This window comes from Pinus tabuliformis, chromosome 1_1, assembly GCF_031772625.1.
Source record: "Pinus tabuliformis cultivar Carrire ecotype Pingquan chromosome 1_1, CPIR1, whole genome shotgun sequence".
In the NCBI taxonomy this organism is placed as follows: domain Eukaryota; kingdom Viridiplantae; phylum Streptophyta; class Pinopsida; order Pinales; family Pinaceae; genus Pinus; species Pinus tabuliformis.
The window spans coordinates 399,660,774-399,685,523 of record NC_142297.1 but is presented as its reverse complement, the minus strand read 5'-3'; the positions used below and the strand labels follow the sequence as shown (position 1 = coordinate 399,685,523).

Below are 24,750 nucleotides of genomic sequence, written 5' to 3'. Positions count from 1 at the left end.
AATATCTTCCATACTGTGACCAATCCCAAAGTTGGTTCTATACATATGACCAGCAATTGAAAAAACAAGTGCAATAGCTAAATGATGATGAGCCATATCAGTCAGCCATAAACTTTGAGTTTGTGGATGGAATCCTCCGAGAAAAGTTAGAATAGCAGTTCCCGCCCCTTGGGAGGTACCGAATAAGTGACTACTAGAATCAGCATTTTGAGCATAGAGATTCCACTGACCTGTGAAAAGCGGTTCTAAACCTTCGGGATGCGGTAATACATCCAAAAAATTATCCCATCTGACGTGCACTCCCCTTGATTCAGGAATAGCGACATGAACTAAATGCCCTGTCCAAGCTAGAGAACTTACTCCGAAGAGTCCTGACAAATGATGATTGAGACGGGATTCGGCATTTTTGAACCATGAAACACTTGGTCTCCATTTAGGTTGTAGATGTAACCTACCCGCTATTAAAAAGATGACAGAAAGAAATAGCAAGAAAAGAGCTCCAGCATAAAGATCTTCGTTAGTGCGTAAGCCAATGGTATACCACCACTGATAAACACCGGAATAAGCAATATTGACCGGACTGGGAGCACCTCCTCGGGTAAAGGCTTCTATAGCTGGTTGACCAAAATGAGGATCCCAAATTGCATGAGCAATGGGTCTTACATGTAAGGGATCGCGTACCCATGCTTCAAAATTGCCTTGCCAAGCCACATGGAACAAATTACCAGAGGTCCACAGAAAGATTATTGCCAACTGACCAAAGTGGGAAGCAAAATTTTTATGATAAAGGCGTTCTTCGGTAATATCATCATGACTCTCAAAGTCATGTGCGGTCGCAATACCGAACCAAATACGACGAGTAGTTGGGTCCTGAGCCAAGCCTTGGCTGAACTTTGGAAATCTTGATGCCATATACTTTTCAAATCCTCCTAGCCTTTATCCTATTGCAATAATTCTTGCCAGGAAGAACGCCCATGTTGTGACGATTCCACCCAGAAGGTAATGAGCTACTCCTACAGCACGTCCCTGTACAATGCTCAAGGCTCTGGGTTGAATAGCAGGAGCAAACTTCAATTTGTTATGGGCCCAAACAATAGATTCAATGAGTTCTTGCCAATACCCACGGCCGCTGAATAAGAACATTAAACTGAAGGCCCAAACAAAATGAGCACCTAAAAATAAAAGACCATATGCAGATAATGAAGAACCATAAGATTGGATCACTTGAGAGGCTTGTGCCCATAGAAAGTCACGGAGCCACCCGTTAATCGTAATGGAACTTTGTGCAAAGTTTCCTCCCGTAATATGAGTTACCACTCCCTGATCACTTATATTACCCCAAACATCGGACTGCATTTTCCAGCTGAAATGGAATATTACTACCGAAATTGCATTGTACATCCAGAATAAACCAAGGAAGACATGATCCCAGGTAGATACTTGACATGTTCCTCCTCTACCAGGTCCATCACAAGGAAAGCGAAAACCCAGATTCGCTTTATCAGGTATTAAACGGGAGCTACGGGCAAATAGAACACCTTTAAGTAGGATTAAAACAGTCACATGGATAGTAAATGCATGAATGTGATGTACCAAAAAATCCGCGGTTCCTAATGGAATTGGTAACAAAGCCACTTTGGAACCTACTGTCACCAAATCACCACCTCCCCAGGTTAAGCTGGTACTCGCTGTTGCACCAGGAGCTGTTGAACCAGGTGCTGAAGCATGAGTGTTTTGTATCCATTGCGCAAAGATAGGTTCTAATTGTATAGCAGTATCTGAGAACATATCTTGAGGACGTCCTAGAGCGCTCATAGTATCATTATGAATATATAGACCAAAACTATGGAAACCTAAGAATATACATACCCAGTTGAGGTGTGATACAATTGCATCACGATGTCTAAGAACGCGATCTAATAAATTGTTGTATTGAGTAGTCGGGTCATAGTCTCTTACCATAAAAATCGCTGCATGTGCAGCAGCGCCAACTATGATAAACCCACCAATCCACATATGATGTGTGAACAGAGAGAGTTGGGTACCATAATCAGTAGCTAGGTATGGGTAGGGAGGCATCGAATACATGTGGTGAGCTACAACAATAGTTAAAGATCCTAACATAGCTAGGTTAACAGCTAGCTGAGCATGCCACGAGGTAGTTAAGATCTCGTAAAGACCTTTATGGCCCTCCCCCGTAAATGGACCTTTATGAGCTTCTAAAAGGTCCTTGAGATTATGGCCAATGCGCCAATTGGTCTTATACATATGACCGGCTATCAGGAAAAGAACTGCAATAGCCAAATGATGATGCGCAGTATCGGTCAACCACAGACCCCCCATTACTGGATTTAATCCTCCACGAAAAGTCAAAAAGTCTGAATATTCCGACCAATTCAGGGTTAAAAATGGGGTCACTCCCTTAGCAAAACTGGGATAAAGTTCAGCCAAAAGATCGCGATTGAAAATGAAGTGGTATCTCTTTAGGATCCACTCCAGCGTCTAGAAGTTGGTTAATGGGTAGAGAGACATGTATTTGGTGTCCTGCCCAAGATAGAGATCCAAGTCCTAGTAACCCTGCTAAATGATGGTTCAACATGGATTCTACTTCCTGGAACCAAACCAATTTTGGGGCAGCTTTGTGATAATGGAACCAACCAGCAAAAAGCATTAACGCTGCAAAGATCAATGCACCAATTGCAGTGCAGTAAAGTTGTAATTCACTGGTTATTCCAGATGCTCGCCAAATCTGGAAGAACCCAGAGGTTATTTGTATCCCTCGAAAACCTCCACCTACATCCCCATTCAATATTTCTTGGCCTACTATTGGCCAAACTATTTGGGCACTGGGTTTGATGTGAGTGGGATCAGCCAGCCATGCTTCATAATTGGAGAAACGAGCGCTGTGATAGTACATCCCACTTAGCCAAATAAAGATGATGGCTAGTTGACCAAAATGAGCGCTAAAGACTTTGCGAGAAATATCTTCCAAATTATTAGTATGGCTATCAAAATCGTGAGCATCAGCATGTAAGTTCCAGATCCAAGTGGTAGTATCAAGACCTTTAGCTAGCGTCCTTGAGAAATGACCAGGTTTGGCCCATTTTTCAAAAGATGTTTTTACAGGATCTATATCCACTACGACCTTTACTTTCTTTACTTCTGTTTCCTGTGGACGAAAAAAGTTCATTGAATTCTCCTCTTTTATTATGGTACTTAAATAATAAGAAACCTGCCAATAGCAATTAGTGAACTTACGAGAGATATATCTCAACTCGTTTCTCCCTTTATTTTCTAGTTTATGACTGGAGCGACTATGATACGGGAGTTAATCTGAGGCAGGTGTTCAATTCTATTATGACATATCTTTGAGGGTGCTCAATGGACCACGGGCTTTTTCATGCAAAAAAGCCTTTTTTTGTAATTTTAAAAAGATTATTACACTACACCGTTTCTAGATGGATAAATATATATATATGTATCCATAGATACATTTATATTTATTTATCCATCTATTGATACTCCTCCGTATGTCCCATATAAAAGGCCATCCATTATAAATCGTTATTCATGGATCATTAATGAAAAAAATATCCGGATGGATTTTACCCCTATTAAGAAGATCCATCAACAATCCAGAATCAGAAAAGGTATTCTTTTTATATTGTAAACATATTCCTATAAGATGTCGACAAAATAGCAAATTTTTGGGAATATTCTGGAAAAATCCCATTGATTTCGAGTCAGATATTCAATAATGAAAACGATTTCCCAATAATAGAAACTCTCATTCTCCAAAGCGTCCTGTAATCTTTAACCAATTTTGTGCTTCGATGTAATTGCCCGGAGCAAGTGCTATAGCTTGTTCCCAATACTCAGCAGCTTGATCGAACCAAGCCTCCGCAGTTTTAGGATCTCCCTGTCGAATGGCCTGTTCTCCTCGGCCGGGATAGGTAAACTTGGAAAAGTTTTCTTCCCTCAGAACCGTACTTAAGAGTTTCCTACCTCATACGGCTCAATCCACTATTCTTTAGTCCTCTACCAAAATTTCCAAAGAATTGGAGATGATTCATTGGGAGTTCATATTAACCAAAGGACCAAAAAAAGTCAATGACATGAGTTTCTGATTTAACTTCCAATCAATTCAATGATCAGGTTCTATCTTTTCTCCTACCCTCAAAAAGATGAAGTATATCTCTTTCTATACTTCAGATTGATTGTCCAAATCAAAGTCTTTTTGCAAGGTAACTATCTCAGTTCTGTATAGAATTTTTGGAGAGTACTCTCTGGCTGGAGTACTTCACATCTTTAGGATCTGATGCTACACCGCTGCTCAATAGCTTAGTAGATCAACTCTATTACATAAGTTGATTCCTGATTCTTGTCAATGAGCAGATTTGATCGTATCAGCCCGAACCTTCTTTCAATAATTGATCTTTATGGTGCTTCCATCATCAATTGAATTTATTATCCGTGGAATATTTAGGCTCTATCTATTCATATTCGGGCTCCTATGAGAGTTTTTTTCGCTACAGCTGATAAAATACCGTTACTTGGGACGGTGCATATGTAGAAAGCCTTTTCTTTTGTCCTTACTCGTAGTAGTTATTAACTAAGTTATTCTATGGTACAGATAGTCGCACGTAATGACAGATCAAGGCCGTATTATTAAGAGCTTGTGGTAAGGATGGGTTCCGTTCTAATGCTTGGAAATAATATTCCAAAGCCTTTGTATGTTCCCCATTACTTGTATGCACAAGACCTATATTATATAGTATATAACTTCGATCATAAGGATCAGTTTCCAGTCGCATAGCTTCATAATAATTTTGTAAAGCTTCCGCATATTCCCCTTCCGATTGAGCTGACATTCGTTACGGTCGTTCATTCCATTGAAATGATCTCCGCTTCAAAACCGTACATGAGATTCCCACCTCATACGGCTCCTCCTTTCTTTACAGTAGGTAATATGGGGAGTAATCCGTGGAATTGAAAAAAAAAAAAGATTCTGACCCAATATTATGAATTAACAGGGGCTAGTGTATTTCCAATGAATCTCTAGCCATCCTTCTTGCAAAGATTCTTTTCCAAATACCAAGGATCTTACTACTAGGAATGGAACCTCTAACAATTTCTTTGTTCTTAACGCCCTGTATTCTCCAGGGATTAATCACTTCAACAATCTCCGATGGTTCCATTATAAGGGTATCCGAAGTACAAACGAGATGGATATTTGTTGTCCCAACCATTCTCACTACCCTTCAGAAAAGGGTAATGCATATGGGCTATAACGAAGCTTTTGTGTTGTCGATTTCCATACGTAATGCTTTCTCCCCTCATGCGCGCCTATCAAATAGGTTTAACTATACAAGCAAGGCCTATTGCATAGGTGTAACCTTTCGCTCGGTACTAAAATCCTCAGGAGATGAAAGCATCTAAAGGTGCATTGACTGGGGATACATGACAGAAGGAATTGTTCTATCTCCAGAACTCACCTTCACTGAGCGTAAGTTTTATTTTACCCAATTTTTATTCCCGAATACCTTACCTTTTCTTTCCCCAAAAAAGAAGAACGGAAAAATATCAAATCACACCATCTCTGTAATAGGTAAATGCTTCTTTCTCCCCCGGAGCCATCGGGATTATTCGCAATAATATATCTGCTACAATTGTGAAGGTCTTATCAATAAAATTGTCATTTCTCTGAGATCTAGGCATAGTCAATTACAGATTTGATAATTTCCTTCATTCCCTTACGCAAATGATTCCATGAACGAAATTTTTTTCTGGTGCACAATACCATAAAATGGATTTCCTTACAATCGTAAATATGTTCTCATTCTATCTATTCCAATCTATTCCAATCTATTCCAATCTATTCTTTAAAATTAGAATAGATAGGGAATAAATTGAATAATTGTTCATTAGTAACATGAATAATAATGGAAAAAGGCTCGTATTGAAAGAATAATAGATTGGGTAAACTTGGGAAGTCCAGTTCGATTATGATCCGAACAAAGAAAGAGTTAAACGATCGAGCATTGCATAATGAGGATGAAATGCCTACCCAGCAATTGTGTGCTTTATCCATATAGATAAAAGAATATCGGGAAAATATAGTCATCATGACACAGGATCATTGCCAAAGAATTAGTTCTTATACAATTGATAAGATGATCACTACAGATCTATATATTACATAATATGGAATGGATCAGTTAATCTGTCTTTAATTATTGATTAGGCGATCCGAATACGTCGGATTAACCGGGATGATTGAGGATTTCCTAAAATAAGAGGAAGTTGTAAAAAATGTCCTTTCGTCTTTCCGGGGGGGATTGAATCATTACCTTATTTATTATCTATTTATTTCCAAAAGATTGAATTGTTCGTACCCGAACAAAAAGAATTCGTTTCGTAAGGAAGTTGCTATTGAATCATTTTATTAATTAGAACCAAGAGATCTCATAGGAAAGATGGCCGAGCGGTTCAAGGCGTAGCATTGGAACTGCTATGTAGGCTTCTGCTTACCGAGGGTTCGAATCCCTCTCTTTCCGTATCTTCGCCCTACTATCTATTTTCTTCTCATCCATTGTTTTTCCAATCTATTGAATCCCAATAGGACTATTTCCTAATTCCAGGATCAATCTACCTCTATTTGTAATAGAGAAAATAGAACGAACATCGGTTCGTGGTATGGGAAAAGTAAAGACTATTTTAAGAAGCAATAAAAAAAAGTATCGCGGATAACAAGTAACGTACGTAAGGATTATAAAATGTCTCCTTCGGGGAAGGGAAAAAGAAGGGAGAAGAACATAATTTCCAGATGCCCAGCAACCAACCCACCCCTCTCTTTCATTTCATTCTCGATTCAAGCTTGACGGGAATAATACTCTACGACCAGCAATTCATTAATCTTCAAATTGATCCATTTACTATCTATTATTTAATTGATGAATCCTTTATATTGTAAGGAATGAAAAGTCAAATGATTTGGCAATTTATCCCTCTGGAACAGATCTATATTCTTCTTAATGATAGCTCTCAATCTTTGTTGATCTCTTATAGTAATCACATCTTGAGGTTTGCAAGGGTAACTTGGTATATCTACCATATGGTCATTGACCCGGATATGTCCATGATTCACTAATTGTCTAGCTCCGGGAATGGTGGGAGCCATACCCAATCGAAAAAGAATATTATCCAAACGCATTTCAAGTAATTGCAATAGGACCTGACCCGTTGAGCCTTTGGCTCTTCTAGCAATACAAACATATTTTAGCAATTTTCGCTCCGTTAGTCCGTAATGAAAACACAATTTCTGTTTTTCTTCTAGCCGGATACGATATTGAGATATTTTCCTGGAAGAAGACCGGTTCATAGAATCCTTTCTGTTTTTGGGTCTTTTACTAGTGAGACCTGGTAAAGTTTTCAGACGACGTATTATTTTTAAACGAGGTCCCCGATAACGGGACATAGAAACTCCTTATTCAATTAACAAATAGTGCTAGAAAGAAGAAAGAATAGTATAACCCGTATGAGTACTACTGGAATTCTTTTATATGGAAAACGAAGATCTTTCTCCAATTTGTTATTGATCCTAATAGCTCCAATCATTTCATTCATCCCGTTCCTAGTTGGGAGTAAATGATCATGGCATGACGGACCCGACGAACGATCGTAAGAGTATTCTCCATTCCATCTTCATCCTAACAAAACTTTGTGGATTATGGAAATGAGAGGAACGGAACGGAAAAGAGCCAGCTATCGGGATCGAACCGATGACCATCGCATTACAAGTGCGATGCTCTAATCTCTGAGCTAAGCAGGCTCGATGGAATATCACTCCCCATTTCATTGGGGTGAGATCCATAGATTCCTTTGGAATCCTAAGGATTATAGCACGAATCAGATTCAATGACGCAATCCAGATTACGATTACAATGGAACATTGTTTGAATGTAGATTCTTTCAAGGGAAAGAAAGGAGAAGTAAGGGTCAATTGATATCGATCGTTTTACTCACTCTTCCAAATCGACTAGGGAGGATAATAACATTGCATTTCAAATGGATAAATAATATAATGATTCCCAGTCATATTCGATTGGGGTAGAGATAGAGAAGGGGAGAGAAGGGGAGAGAAGGGGAGTAGGGGAGTAGGGGAGATATTTCTCCCACCCAATATTGAGCAAATATCCAATGAATAATGCTGATGGATATTACATAATAGGATTAGATCAAGGTATGATCTTGTTCTTCGAGAAGGGGATATGGCGGAATTGGTAGACGCTACGGACTTGATCGAATTGAGCCTTGGTATGGAAACCTACCAAGTGATAGCTTCCAAATCCAGGGAACCCTGGGATATTTTGAATGGGTAATCCTGAGCCAAATCCGGTTCATGAAGACAATGTTTCTTCTCCTAAGATAGGAAGGGGATAGGTGCAGAGACTCAATGGAAGCTATTCTAACGAATGAATCTCATTTGGTCCAATACTGTAGTTATAGAACGATCTATTTACACCTCAAAAATGGAGAGAGATGTTATATAACATCAGACAAAACTGGCGATCAGAACTCGTTCCAAGCATTTTATTCATAAGATAGATGCCAGATTCGAGTTGAAGTACTGATTTGACATTAAGTAATCCAATTATGAACTTATCTACTCTAGATGGAGAATTGAATTATTTTTTGGAATAAATGGTTGGACGAGGATAAAGATAGAGTCCAATTCTACATGTCAATGTAAACAACAATGCAAATTGCAGTAGGAGGAAAATCTGTTGGCTTTATAGACCGTGAGGGTTCAAGTCCCTCTATCCCCACCCAGGTTCATTCCCGAACAGACTGATCTATCTTCTCCAATTCCATTGGTTCGAATCCATTCTAATTTCTCGATTCTTTTACCTCGCTATTTTTTTTTTCATGAAGAGAAGAAATTAGAACATGAATCTTTTCATCCATCTTATGACCAGTTGAGTTGATCTGTTAATAAGCTGATCATATGATCAATTGATTTTGTGATATATGATCTACATAGATTAGATCATTTTTAAATTATTCAATTGCAGTCCATTTTTATCATATTAGTGACTTCCAGATCGAAAATAATAAAGATCATTCTAAAAACTAGTAAAAATACCTTTTTACTTCTTTTTAGTTGACACAAGTTAAAACCCTGTACCAGGATGATCCACAGGGAAGAGCCGGGATAGCTCAGTTGGTAGAGCAGAGGACTGAAAATCCTCGTGCCACCAGTTCAAATCTGGTTCCTGGCAAGATGTAAATATCCATGTCTCCATATCCATCTATCTAAATCTATTCTATCTAGATGTATATCTAGATACGGAGACACCCCGATCAAAATAGATAGATGGATCAATCTGTTCTCTCCCTCTTCTTTGCTCATATTGTCCCTCTCTGTCCGTTCCAATTGAATCACGATACTCTGTACATATAAAAAAGTAGGATCGAGAACTCAGAAGTCAAGATTTGACGGTGGGACTGATAATTTGGCACTAGTCGGAATCTATTCATCCTATTCCATCCGAATCAAAATGGGATAGATTATCCCAATGATAGATCTATAATTGCAGAGTTGAAGTAGATCCAAACGTTGCAGAGGGTATCTCGAAAGTAGATTCGAATTGAGGTTCATAAGATTGATGTAATAACTTTTGACCGTAGTTTCTAGTATGAATACTGGATCCAATATGATGATCCCTATGATTTATAGTGAAATATTTTATTCTTTCCTTGTTGGAGTTCGGGCCTCATATATCCATCGAACTATCTTTTCTTTCACGAAGTTTCGTTATAGCATCTATAATAGCCTCTGGTTCAGGTGGGCAATCTGGCGAATAGACATCCACAGGAATTAACTTATCTACTTTGCGAACGGTACTATAATAATCTGTACCAAACATTTCTCTGTGATAGTACATGCTCCAGGGCAACTACATATTTTGGTTCCGACATTTGAAATATCACTACGGAAGGAGCCTTTTTCATGGTCACAGTCCCCGCTGTTATAATGAGGTAAGCTCGTCTAGGTCCAGATCTTGGTACCGGACCGTAACGATCGGAGTCGAATCGCGAATCTATTAATGAAGCGAATTTGATGAAACCACAATTAATACTGTAAAGGAGCGTTCATAAACTGGAGAGTCTGGCCCAATTCGTTCGACAGATCGTTTGGGGTAGTTTAAATATTTGGATTCAAAATTGTTTGATCGAGTAAAGGTAACTTCATAGGATTCATCATTGGCTTTATGTCATTTTGTACTTCCCTCCCCCACTCGGAAATTAAGGACCATTCCAATGTTCCTCTTCGCCACGCATGGACTGAACCAACGATGAAAATAAGCACGAGAATTGAAGCTCCTATAAATGCAGATATACCCTGTATACTAGAACTCATAGCCCATAGAGAAAGGGAGACTGTTCCAACATCAAGAACAACAAGAACTGGAGCGAACATATAATGATCTTAGATCGGATCCAAGTATCTTCCCATTGGTTCGATACTTGATTCGTAACTAGTAGTCCGGTTCTTGACCAATGGGAGCCAAAGCTCTGGAAATAAAGGATGCAAGAATAGGTAGGAATGAGACTATATATTAATGAAAATATCCAGCCAGAAAGTATTATATTAGGGAAATAGGAACATGAATATACTCCTTTGAAATAGATCAAATTCTTATATTTTTACGTCAACTTCTTCATTATTATCCCACCCACCATGAGTGGAAGACCAAAGGACCGAACAATAAATACAATCAATTCTAATTGATTCACATATTTTTTTTCGTCCATGGCTTATTATAAAATTAATTCAATGAAATGAAATGTTATTTGAATGTCTATTGATTCATATTTGACATGAATCAAGTATGAGAGAAAGAATGTAAATGGGTCCCAATCCCGAACTACCCAATTTTAGATCTGAGTCTATACTCATATTATAGAATGAATATGTTGATGATCTTTATCCAGCATCCATGGCTGAATGGTTAAAGCGCCCAACTCATAATTGGCGAACTCGCGGGTTCAATTCCTGCTGGATGCAGGGGAACTGCACATATCCATTATTGATGGAATGGGAAGAAGTATGAAGAATAACACCAAACAATACAATTGAAGCATACCAAGCCTTTCAATAAAATGAATGAAAGGCTTGGTATGCTTCAATTAAGCAATACATGATAACAATCCATCAGAGTATTATCCACCTACTGAAATAGATTCAATAGCGGCTAGATCCAGAGGAAAGTTGTGAGCATTACGTTCGTGCATAACTTCCATACCTAAACTATGATATATCTGTATAATTAAATTGGTATGGGATCCAAGAATTGTTCTTCTTCTCCAGGTTATTTTTTAAGGGTTCGGATGAACCCTCTTTTGGTCAGAACCAAAACGCTAGATGAGTTATTCATCCCCGTTCTTATTACCAACGAAATGGATCCAATAGTTCCGATTGTACCAATAATTGGATTATTGGCTACAGAAAAATTCTGTGACATATCAGGGCGGCCAATTAGTAAATTGTCTTGGACCAGTCTAACAGATGATGATATCCTCGATCGATTCGATCAAATTTGGAGAAATCTTTTTCATTACTACAGTGGATCCTTTGATCGAGATGGTTTATATCGTATAAAGTATATACTTTTATTATCATGTGCTAAAACTTTAGCCTGTAAACATAAAAGTACGATACGTGTAGTTCGGAAGGAATTAGGTCCAGAACTCTTTAAAAAATCGTTTTCAAAAGAACGAGAATTTGATTCTCTGCCTTTTTCATCAAAAGCGGCGGCCCGTTCGCAGAGAGAACGAATTTGGCATTCAGATATTCCCCAGATAAATCCCCTAGCTAATTCCTGGCAAAAGATACAGGATCTGAAAATAGAAAACTTATTTGACCAATGAAATGCTCTTTGAGTAATTGCCTCGATTCAGAATCATTTTTATTTTTCTATCCGAGAACTAATAGGAAATAGATACATTACATGGGGAAAGCCGTGTGCAATGAGAATTGCAAGCACGGTTTGGGGAGAGATTTCTCGCTCTTACTGATACTGAAGAGCAGATCATCCACTCCATCCGACGAGCTCCGGGTTCGAGTCCCGGGCAACCCGGATCAAATTTCTGATAGGTACCTCTGTGCACTTATTCTGGTTCTGGATCTAATCAATTTTTTTTTAATATTTGTTTCTATTCATAGGGAACGAACTATCGCACTACGGGTTCTCCAGAAAGGTGATAAATAATTGATATTCCACTCATATAAATTTATTAATAATTTGGTTCCAGAATTGCGTTGCACTTCGTTATAGCGAAAAAAAAAATACTTATTCGATCCTATCTGTTCTCATTCCAATTGGTCTTCCATTTCTGGAACCAGGAATAAATAATTTGATGGAGTATCTAACCACAGATAGATCTATAGAGTGTGGAATATATCTAAAAAATAAAGATAGAGTCTATCTAAAATACCTCTATATTCTATCCATATAGTATAGATTCAGTATCTATCCCGTTGGGATAGATATTTAAATTCCATCCCAGATATTGGTTGACATTGATACATGGATCATATTATACTGTAAAATAACAAGCCTTATGCTTGGGAGCCTCTGATGATTTTATAAACGAAGTTCTGACCATGACTGCAATTATAGAAAGACGCGAAAGCGCAAATTTATGGAGTCGCTTCTGCGACTGGATCACTAGCACTGAAAACCGTCTTTACATTGGATGGTTCGGCGTCTTGATGATCCCTACCCTATTGACCACAACCTCTGTATTCATTATTGCTTTCATCGCAGCTCCTCCAGTAGATATTGATGGTATTCGTGAACCTGTTTCTGGTTCTCTTCTTTATGGAAACAATATTATCTCTGGTGCCATTATTCCTACCTCTGCAACTATCGGTTTGCACTTCTATCCCATCTGGGAAGCAGCTTCCGTCGATGAATGGCTATACAACGGGGGTCCTTACGAGCTAATCGTTCTACACTTCCTACTTGGTGTAGCTTGCTATATGGGTCGTGAGTGGGAGCTTAGCTTCCGTCTAGGTATGCGTCCTTGGATTGCTGTTGCATACTCAGCTCCTGTTGCAGCTGCTACTACCGTTTTCTTGATCTACCCTATTGGTCAAGGAAGCTTCTCTGACGGTATGCCTCTAGGAATCTCTGGTACTTTCAATTTCATGATTGTATTCCAGGCTGAGCACAATATCCTTATGCATCCATTCCACATGTTGGGTGTAGCTGGCGTATTCGGCGGCTCTCTATTCAGTGCTATGCATGGTTCTTTGGTAACTTCCAGTTTGATAAGGGAAACTACTGAGAATCAGTCCGCAAATGTAGGTTACAAATTTGGTCAGGAGGAAGAAACCTACAATATTGTGGCTGCTCATGGTTATTTCGGCCGATTGATCTTCCAATATGCTAGTTTCAACAACTCCCGTTCTTTACATTTCTTCTTAGCTGCTTGGCCCGTAGCAGGTATCTGGTTTACCGCTCTAGGCATAAGCACTATGGCTTTCAACCTAAATGGATTCAATTTCAACCAATCTGTAGTTGACAGTCAAGGCCGTGTAATTAACACTTGGGCTGATATCATTAATCGTGCTAACCTAGGTATGGAAGTTATGCACGAACGTAATGCTCACAACTTTCCTCTGGATCTAGCCGCTGTTGAATCTATTTCAATAGGTGGATAATACTCTGATGGATTGTTATCGTGTATTGCTTAATTGAAGCATACCAAGCCTTTCATTCATTTTATTGAAAGGCTTGGTATGCTTCAATTGTATTGTTTGGTGTTATTCTTCATACTTCTTCCCATTCCATCAATAATGGATATGTGCAGTTCCCCTGCATCCAGCAGGAATTGAACCCGCGAGTTCGCCAATTATGAGTTGGGCGCTTTAACCATTCAGCCATGGATGCTGGATAAAGATCATCAACATATTCATTCTATAATATGAGTATAGACTCAGATCTAAAATTGGGTAGTTCGGGATTGGGACCCATTTACATTCTTTCTCTCATACTTGATTCATGTCAAATATGAATCAATAGACATTCAAATAACATTTCATTTCATTGAATTAATTTTATAATAAGCCATACAACTTGTTCGAGAGTTGAGAGTTAGTCATCAATCTTGCTTTGATCCCCTATCAGAGGTCACCGACGACCCACATAAGAACAAACGTTAGCTCATTTTTTATTCTTGGAAGAAATGACTGTAGATAGATAAATTGGTTTTTCCGGGGCGGATGTAGCCAAGTGGACCAAGGCAGTGGATTGTGAATCCACCACGCGCGGGTTCAATTCCCGTCGTTCGCCCATAAAAGAAGATAAAAAAAATCGGACTGGATCCGATTCGTTGTCATTTTCCTTCCTACCTATTTAAGTGAAATAAATTATATCCATGGGACATAATGGTATCGGTTGGTTGACACGAGATTTACAATTATATGAAATCAATATATGCTATAAATATTCTATTTATTGGGATAAAACAAAAGGGAGAGGTAAGGGGGGGGTTTCAAATAAATGAAAAAAAGAAGAAGACCCTGGATAATCAAATTGGAAGAGATACAAAGTTATCAATTTCTATGCAATCCATGTGTTATCACTTGAAACTATAGTGCATGTATATAAGGTTGTCCATAAGTTTTATATAAAGTCTTGAAGTCTTGTGAATAGGTTTTATTAGTATGTGTCAATTTGAAATTTGAAATTCAAGAGATATTGATGTGAATTCGTGTTAAGGAAAAATCATTAGACACCCTCCATCATTGTTAGTTAAAGCATGTCATGTCATTGGTACTTTGCGCAGTTTCACAGCGCGGGTATGATGTCTTTGGTACTTGCGCAGTTTTGTAGCGCAGGTTTGATTGGTCAGTTTAGCTGCGAAATGATGTTTTCGTGTTTTCGCAGCGCTCTGTTTGTCAGCGATTTCGTAGCGCATCCTGTTAAATTTGAACTGCCCGCGCTACGAAATCGGGGTTTCAGGGTTTTTTTTGCAGCGTTTTTTCTCTGAATGTCAAATCCGAGAGTAGTGAGTCACAAGTCCGTTCATGATTGTCATTTCACACCTTCTCCATGTCATGATAAGCCATTATTTCGCCATAAGGTCCGAAGTCATGTAGTTGTGTGTTAGTTTAGGGGATGTTATAAGAGGTGGTCATTTCATAATGGGTTCTTCATATCATATGAACGTGTTTGCTATATGAAAAGCTCAAGCTCTTATTTAAACCGACTACTGCAAGCGAGCCTGCTCTCCAAAGCTGAAGTTTGTTTTCGTGTTACAAGCCACCATTAGTTCCTTGTGTAAAAATAATCAAAGCAGCATGGAAAGAAAGGAACACCGTTCTGGTAAATGTGTGAGGACAGAGCCGGAGGGGTTAGATGTTACTCTCAGGGATGAAGAGGTAGAAAAGGCATTTCGAAGTGCTGGCTGCTGGCGGTTTTGCGAAAAATTGAAGGGAGGACATGCAGAAGTGACCAAGGCTTTCGTATTAAACTTCACTGGACTGAATTCGAAGGTGGCAATGTTGGAGTTTCCGGTGTCCCCTGAAGTTATTTCCACTGCTACAGAAATCCCGAGAGGTGGCCAAGAATGGTTCAAGAACTTCAAGTTTGACATGGGTCCATGCAAAGAGTTTTTGAAGGCACCTTATGTAGATGAAGATCTCACCAAAGCAGTTCCAAGGAGTTATCTAAAGGAGAATTATGCTATGCTATTGACATGTATCCAGAAGTACCTGACATGTGAGGGTAGGTACAATAAAGTTTACTCCTACCACTTCAAACTTCTGTTACACTTCACAGGTAAGAGTTCAATAGACATACCTTTCTATTTGTTCAGGAGTATTAGCAAAATGTGTGATAAGATTCAGTTAAAGAAAGATGCTTTTGAAACATCCCTTTTTCATCATGGTCTAGTAAAATTGCTGGTGTTGGATAGTTTACAAAAAATTGGTAAAGACTGGGATTCATTTGTGTTTATGGCCGGTTTCCCAAGCAAAACAGGCCTCACTCCATTACCTGTGAGAGAAAGAGAAGAAAGGAGTGAGGAACCTACTTTGGCTGAAATTAGAAGAGAAGTGACAGACCATAAGAAGCCTAAAACTAAAGCAAAGAAATCAGAGAGGTCTGTGGTAGCTAAAGAAACACCTGAAGCATCAGTAGATAAAACTCCTAAGTCATCTAGAGTATCTGAAAAGGAAACCCCTAAATCATCACCTAAGGAAACACCTCAGTCATCAAAGCAGAAGACTCACAAAAGGAAAGATGAAACTAAATCCAGTGAAGTTGAAAAGGTTTCAAGGGTGAGAACTAGAGGCCAACTAAGCAAGGAGAAAGGAAAGTCAGTCCCTGTGGAAGAAAGTCCTATTTCAAGGGGTAGTTTAAATGACTTACTTGAAGCCATTGAACTAGAGCAAGATCATCCAATACAAATTGAACCACTAGAAATTGAGCAAGATCAATTGGTGCCACCAATGCATATTGATCTAACTCAGTCCTCACCTGAAAGTTCTTAAAAATCAAGGGCTTCTAAAAGGTTAAAGTTTGAAGAACCAAGTGAAGAATATGCCTTTAAACCACGCAGACCAGTGACAAGAAGGCAAATTAAAGAAGTGGAGAAAGCTCAGAAAGAGAAAGCACCTTTGGAAATGCCTAGGACAGAGGCACTTGAAATTTTCTCTGAAATAGTTCAAGCAGCCAAAAGCAAGAACAAGGATAATAAGGTTGTTATCAGTCAAAGTGGAAATGTTATTGCTATTAAGAAACAAGCTGGAGCAACAAAGGAAGAAATATCTCAGGTTAAAAATGTTTTTAAGGAAAAGGCAGTAAGATATACAAGTTATAAGAAGGCTGTAATGAAAGGCAGAACAAGTTTGATTAGTCAAGCTGACTCGGTATCTGATGCATATGTGTGGACAGTGCCAGCTCTGAAGCAGGCAAAAACCATGAAACAAATGAATATAAGTTTAAGAGCAGAAAACAAGATGTTAAAGGAAGAAGTCAGCAGCTTGAAAGGGAAGCTAGGCAAACTAGCTAAATGATCCAAGGAGAAATTTGCTTTCCAAATTTTGGTATATTTTGGCTGTCATCATTTTAAAACTTTTTGAGACTTTTTGATATCCTTACACCTGTGTAGGATGGCTGAAGAAATCTCAGAGTAGAGTTATTGTCGCTTTAAAGTTCATATGTTTGGTTTTGATTACCTACAGCAGTTTCGTAGCGCGCTACGAAACTGCTGTAGATGACTGTTTTTGTAAAAAACTTGAGTTTGAATGCTGAGGTCAGCAAATATTTAAAGGAATGACTTAAAGCCAGCATGGAGACCATAGAAAGCCATTCAGATGTTTAAAAAGGGTGCCAGGTGTAAGTATTCGAAGAAAAGGTGAAATTTTGTCTTTTGTTGAAAGTTTTCACTTTATGTCCGAATTTTTAGGGTTATGGTAGAGCTGCCAAGGTGTTGAGTGGTACACTTGTGCAGTTATGGGATGGCCAGATCATGAGTTTTCCTCAGTTATACGGGACTATCAGAGGATTAAATGGTTTGAAACATGATCTTAAATGCATGAACACTAATGGGAGGCAGAAACTGTGAATATAGGGTTCATATTCTTATTGTTTGATGAATCATCTACACATCAGGCATCCGAAGCTGCTCATCCATTGAATGTGTTTTCAGTTTGGTTTGGCTATTATGGAAGTGCTACAGGTGGCAAGCTTCAAGAACGCAGCAAAGTACACGAGGAGATAGACTTGAAGTGTCAATGTAATGGAGTCCTCTGTTTTCGTAGCACCATATCTCTTGTAATTAATTAGTTTGTTTATGATATAGATAAGGTCATTAATGACAGAAGTCCGAGCTCCCTTCATGCTTGTTGAGGAGTCTCAGGTAGTAGTTTTTTTTGATTGGCTATATATAGAAATAACTCTTATGTAAAAAAGGTTGGACATTTTATAGAGAAACAGAGTTGTTTTGGGCCATTGTAAGACTTTTTTGACAGTAATAGTAAAACAGTGTTATTCTCTACTCAAGATTCTCGATGGATTGTTATGTTCAAATATAATGATGGTGTTTTATACTTTATGTTCTTTTATAGTCTTGTTGTAACACAATCACTCAGAATTCATAATCCTATGCTCTGACTTCCTGTGTGTTTGGCAAGCTATGTTTTGATGGAGTATGTTTGACATGTAATGCAAAGAGCCTTGACTTCCATGAGATGACTATGTTTTCCTTGTTTACTTAATATATGAGACTCCATAGCCCAATGAGAACCAGTTTGATATGTTTCCAACCAGCTTTGCTTTCATGAATGAATAAAGAGTTAGCCATCTTTTGTAGTGAATGTTTTTTGTCAAGAGTGTGTGAGAGAGCCCTCTCTGATCAAAGAGGCTAAGCTTTGATCTAAAGATAGGTTGAAAGAGTTACATGAAATCTTGCTTGGCTGCAGCCCTCAGTAGTGATTTTGTGATAACACCATGGACCAAATCCAATTTGATTAGATTGTTAATTCAAATCCTTTCACGTCGGGAGCGCCTTATAAAGCTTTTTGATCCTAGAATTCTCAGTACGTTGCTTTTACGCGATCTAAGGAAAAGAAATCCATATTTTTTGGTCAAAGGTATAGTAGTACTTACATTATCGATCCTCATATATCGCTTCAATCATCAAAGTAGTATGATTGATAGAAAAAATTTCTATTTGATTAAACTCTTTCCTATCCATAACTTTATGGAACTTGGAAATGAAACACCGGAAGAATATTTAAAGCCTTTCACTCAAAATTGGTTGAGATTTCCGCATCTTTTACTATCTTTCCAATTGAAAAGATATTACAATCGGGATTTTGATCCCATTAGTTTAAATTCAGGATATGGCAAGAACACGAACAAGAAGGATGAGATTGTCTCGAAGAATCAAGGACCGAGCGAAACTCATTCGGAAAATGATGAGAAAGATATCAATTTGAAGATCGATTCAACTCTTAATTCAACCGAAAATGAGTATTGGAAACCTGAAAAATATCTTTGTGAAGATCCATTCACAAGGAATAAAACGGAGATTGAGCAACGAAGAAAAAGATCAATTCTTTGGGATCTTTCTTTTATTGAAAGAGAACAAACAAAAATAGAATCGGATTTGTCCTCAAAGTGTTTATCAAAAGATTATCCAATCTCTTGGGCGAAAGAATTATTTACAGAAGATCAAAGATATACAGAAGAGAATTCCTTTCCTTTGGAGAGGAAAAGATTCATTGAAAATTTTACAAAATCAATTCGCTATTCTTTTTTTTTACATATTGCCAATAGATGAACCGTGTATGGGTGGTCCTAGTGCTACTAAAAAGCCCATTGAAGATTTCAACTTATCCAAAAGGTTATTTAAAATAAAAAAAAATGTTTTTTCCCAAGATTTAAGGGATTCAAAATCCTATTCATTAATGAATAGGATAGTTGATCTATGGAAGATCAAAACATATTTTGAAATTGAAAATCCTTCCTTGAATTGTGCTATGCGGAGTTTTACTCTGCCTTAGAATCTATTTTCTGCATTCTGTGATCAAAGCAAAGGAAAATACATATTGCACAAAAATTTTCTGGAAATGACAGATCAATTCACTCTATCAATAACTAAGCCTAGTCAGGTTCATGATAAAATTTCATTTTTTATTTATTATAAAATGAATCCATTATATGAACTCAACAAGAATGGATCGTTGAGATCGGATCGGATCTTCAATCACAGAGAAAAATGGAAGAATCAATCTTTATGGGTCCTACTCAATATTATTGATAAAGCGGATGATTATTTAGATCAAATAATCGACAAACAATTGAGCCAAATCGATTCCAAAAATTGCTTGGAGATAGGAACTCCCTTTAACAATTATAGAACTGAAGCTTTGTGTTGGTATGAATCAATTAAGTATAACATTGACAACAGGTATTCGAAAAATTTATTAAATAGATTCTATTTTATAAATAGGCTCAGTCGCAATTTAAAGGATCAAATTAGAACAAATTTTATAGAAAATGAAAATTTAAATAATGTAACGAAAGATACAATTGACCGGCATTCATCAAGTTGGAAAAAAATTAAGAGAGAATGGTTCAACCATTCTATAATTCGAATTGATAAACATATCAATCGGAATTTGAATGTGTACAAATGGTCCAATCAGACTGAATACTTTATGAAATATTTGAAACATGTTTTTTCTAAAAAAAACTATTTTAAAATAGTGTTCGATCCAATTGAATTATGTACTAATACTAATCGAGATTCAATTGGTTGGTCTTTGTTTTTATCCCTTTCTGAAAGTACTGTAAAGATCTTAAACTCGAAGTTCGATATCATTTCGAACTTAAATTCTAAGTTCGATATTTTAATTTCGTTTTTTGATTTTGCATTTCATGGGCTCCAAAGTATGAATTATAGACTATTAAATCAGTTGTTAGATCCAATTGTTACTCTAATCGTTCGTTTAAAAAAATTTAAAACCTTTCTTTTGTATGACCATAATCTTTCACAAAGATCGAAATTATTGATTGATGAAGGAACAATTGCACCATTTGTTACGAATAAGATACCAATTAATCCATTGATTATTGACTTTTTCGATAATGAAAATAATCGCATGGAATCATTCGATAACACTTATTTTTCGACGATATCCAACGATTGAGACAATTGGTTGAATCCTGTGAAACTATCTGATCAGAGCTCATTGATAGCTTCTTTTCACGGAGCAAATACGCTCCAATTTTTTGATTATTTGCATCATACTCGGCCAAATTATAGGAATAGATTACCTTCTGATATGAAAAGATTTTATATAAAAAGGAATAATTTTACATATGGACAATTATTCAATCTTTTGATCATCCACAACAATCTATCTTCCTTGCCCATTGGTGAAATAGGACACGTTCACTCAGAAAAAGAGACTATTTCATTCATCAAATCACAAGTATCTAACATATTATTACCTAAATATTTAAAACGAAAACGAAGTGGTGACCAAACGTTTGTATTAATCTATGATTTGTACAGATCCTTCAATTTACTAACTCGATTGAATCCATTCGTTCGTGAAAAGAGATATCTTTCTTCGATCGAAGATATTTCTACAACGCCTTTAACAAAAGAACAAATAGTCAATTTTGAAAAAAAATTTTGCCAACCTTTTTTTAAAAGATCCGATTCAGAAGAAAACAACTTTGATCAATGCTTTAAAAGGGGTTTCAGTTCAAACGTGGGTCTTATTCAAACTCGATCTTATCAAGATGATTTTCCAATAAGAACGAGGAAATTTTTCCTCGTATTCAAGATTGGTTTGTAACCGAATGTTTAAAAAACAAAATAGTAAACGAAGACATAGATGGAAGGAGTACCCTTTCTAATTCATCTAAAGAGGAACAAAATATTTATAGGATCTCTCAAATAGATAGTATTTTTTCAAAATGGGATTTGTTCAAAACATATATGCCCTGGTTTTTTACCTCTGCATGGTGTAAATATATTGAAAATATGCTTTTAGATACTCTTTCGGAGATATTACTACATGGCAGTAATCCATTTGTATCTATTTTGCAAAATATTAAGCATAATATTTTGCTTAAACGGAATATATTGTGGGAGCTTTCTCATCCATTATGGGAACCTATACAATGTCAATTGAGAACGAATCTTATTAATAAGTTTTTTTTTCCAAGTAATAATTTCAAGGACTTTTTCCCTTACTGCAAGGATTTTTTAATAGAGGAAATTAGTGATCGAGAGAAGTCATCAGTTCCATTCATATGGGCACATATGAGATTACTAAATGCTCGGGGGTATAAATATGGGATTCTTATCCCTTTTTTCGTTCTTGGGTATTCTATTCTTCAATATTTTAAAGTTATTTCTTTCACCTTTATCAATATAAAGAGATACTTTGAACTCATCAAGTCTTTAAAGCATCCATCATACGTGATAGAGTTGCAAAAAATGATTAATCCTCCCGTGCCTAATAGCTTTCTCTATTATACAATAGAAAGATCCAGTTCTCTTCCACAGATTATGAATAGTGTTTTTTCTACGAATATGAATATGAATATGAAGACGAAGACAAAGACGAAGACGAAGAGGAAGACGAAGAATAGAAATAAAAAATTGCTTATAACTATAATAAGAGAGTTGAACGGATTGTGCTCTAGTATGGATATCTCCGAAAAAGAGATGAACTTACTAGTTCAGTTTCTAATGACGGAAAAAGCCCTTTTTAAATTTGAATCAATTTTTACTTACAGTCATAATTTATTCAAGAATGAATTTGGAGATCAAATCATTAGACAGCCAGGGCTTATTCACTTACGATATTTGGCCTACACTTATCAAAAAGGTCTAATTAATTACGGGTTCGATCCATTTTGTTTAGCAGAAAGATGGGTATTCCTTGCTTTTTGTCAGAAGATTACCTCTTCACAAATATTGTGTCAAACCAACCCCACATTTCATGGAAAACCTTTCTCACTCCACTCAGGATCATTACTTTCCAAAGGGATTTTACTGATAGGTCCTATGGGAACTGGCCGATCCTATTTGGTCAAAAGTCTAGCAGCAGACTCATATGTTCCTTTAATAAGAATATCTCTGAAGAAGCTCTGGTATGGTGAGTATTTAGATTACCCTCTTGAACGTATTCCTACTGAGTTTGATCCTTTTGTGAAAGACAAAATGGAAGATTTCCATATTACCTTAGAATTGGCGAAAAGAATGTCTCCTTGCATAATATGGATTCCAAACATTCATGAACTGAATTTAAATGACGCAACTAACTATTTATTTGGTTTTGGCTTCACTGACGTGTTCCTTAGTGTATTAATGAGCACTCTCTTTAGATTTAGAGATGGTGAAAAAGATTCTATGAGAAATATTCTTGTTATTGCTTCGACTCATATCCCCCAAAGAGTGGATCCAGCTCTAATAGCTCCAAATCGATTAGATAGATCGATCAATATTCGAATGCTTGTTATCCCACAACGACAAAGGGAATTTCCTATTCTTTTATGTAGCAAAGGATTATACTCGGGAAAATTTCCCGATGAATTTGGATCTATAACCATAGATTATGCTGTACGAGATCTAGCAGCACTGGCCGATGAAGCCTTAATACTTAGTATTACCCGAAATAAATCAGTTATAGACACTAATACAATTCGATCCGCTATTTATAAGCAAATTTTTCATTTACAATCTATTGATAATCAGGTTGGATCCAGTCAAAATGACGAAAGAATTATCTACAAAGTAGGAAAGGCTTTTATACAAAATACGCTTAGAAGAAATTCTCCCATGAATCCTCTATCTACAAAAAAGGAATTATGGAAGAAAAGGTTTTGTTATTTGTCCGAATGGTATTTAGAACCTTCGATTGTCGAAACAACTATGAAGGAATTGACCATACTTCCCCATATTTTGGGTTGCTTGGCCGGATCAGCGGCTCGAGATTCTTGGTCTATATCAGAACGAAATAGAGAGAATTGGATTCCTTTCGATAAATTAGCTGAGCATGATCTTGATATAGCTTCTAGTCTTTTAGAAAGTATTCTGGTGGAGTTTCCATTTTCTAGGTTAGGAATATGTCGGGGTAAGTCCGATAAGGATTAGATCACATTTGCTCCTCAAGTCAAAATGAGAGATAATCTAGATCTGATACGATTTATGAAAGAATATGAATTGAAGTTTACTCCCGACGCAAAACAAAGGGATATGGATGAAGAATTAATAAAGAATGTAGTTTGGACTCCTAGGATCTGGCGTCTTAGTTTTCTTCGCAGTAATAGATTCGATCATATAAAAACACCCAATTCATTGGGATCTTTGTATCAGTTCGGATCGTTAAGAAAACGGCAGATGGACAGATCTCTATTTCCTATACAATATCCGAAGCAATATAAATACTATAAGAAACCACTGTTCTTTATAGGAAGACGATTTCTTTGGGATTCCTTCCTATTTCAAGAGCAGCGCCCTGTGTTTTCACGCCGAGAATTTTTCGCAAATGAAGAACTGCTGAAAAGGCTTTATATTACTTATGGTGCAAGAAGATTAATAGCACAACCTGATTTTTTACCTAAAAAAAGTATCCAAAGTTTTTTTCGTAGATATGATTCAAAATCCACGATCAATTCGGTTTTGTTCATGAATTGGTGGAAACCATTGTCTCTTAGACATAGACATATCGAGCATTTCAAACGCATTCAAGCGATTGGTATCCAATTGGAACGTATGCAGCCATATTTTCCTATATATTCATATAACCGTTGGTTGACCGAAAATTCGAGAGAAAGGGTTGACCGCTTCCAATCGTTAATTCATCGCCAAAGATGGCTCAGAACCAATAGGTTATTATCTAATGAATCTTTTCTTTATAATACTCTATTCGAGAGTTATCAATATTTATCAAATCTGTTCCTATCTAACAGAATGTTATTGGATCAAATTACAAAGACATTGTTGGAGAATAAATGGCTTTTTCCCAATGAAATTGAACACTCAATTCATACAACAGGATTAAGATTTGATATCAGCTGGGAGAATATGGAATGAAGTAAAAGCAAATTGACCGGGAAGTAGGGTCGTGGGAATCAATGAGAGGTTCTACATATGCTCCAATTTAAGATCCTATAAAGACTTGATAGATCTTTAATTTGAGGT

The 24,750-nt window shown here is 37.1% G+C and overlaps 3 non-coding genes across 3 annotated transcripts; 2 read left to right on the top strand and 1 right to left on the bottom strand.

Moving 5' to 3' along the window:
- Positions 1–6,470: 6,470 nt before the first annotated feature.
- Positions 6,471–6,557, top strand: TRNAS-GGA (transfer RNA serine (anticodon GGA)). Its single transcript has one exon. It is a non-coding gene; the product is annotated as a tRNA-Ser (tRNA).
- Positions 6,558–7,758: 1,201 nt separating this feature from the next.
- On the bottom strand, positions 7,759–7,831 carry TRNAT-UGU (transfer RNA threonine (anticodon UGU)). The gene has a single exon. It is a non-coding gene; the product is annotated as a tRNA-Thr (tRNA).
- Positions 7,832–9,208: 1,377 nt separating this feature from the next.
- TRNAF-GAA (transfer RNA phenylalanine (anticodon GAA)) lies at positions 9,209–9,281 on the top strand. Its single transcript has one exon. It is a non-coding gene; the product is annotated as a tRNA-Phe (tRNA).
- Positions 9,282–24,750: the final 15,469 nt, after the last annotated feature.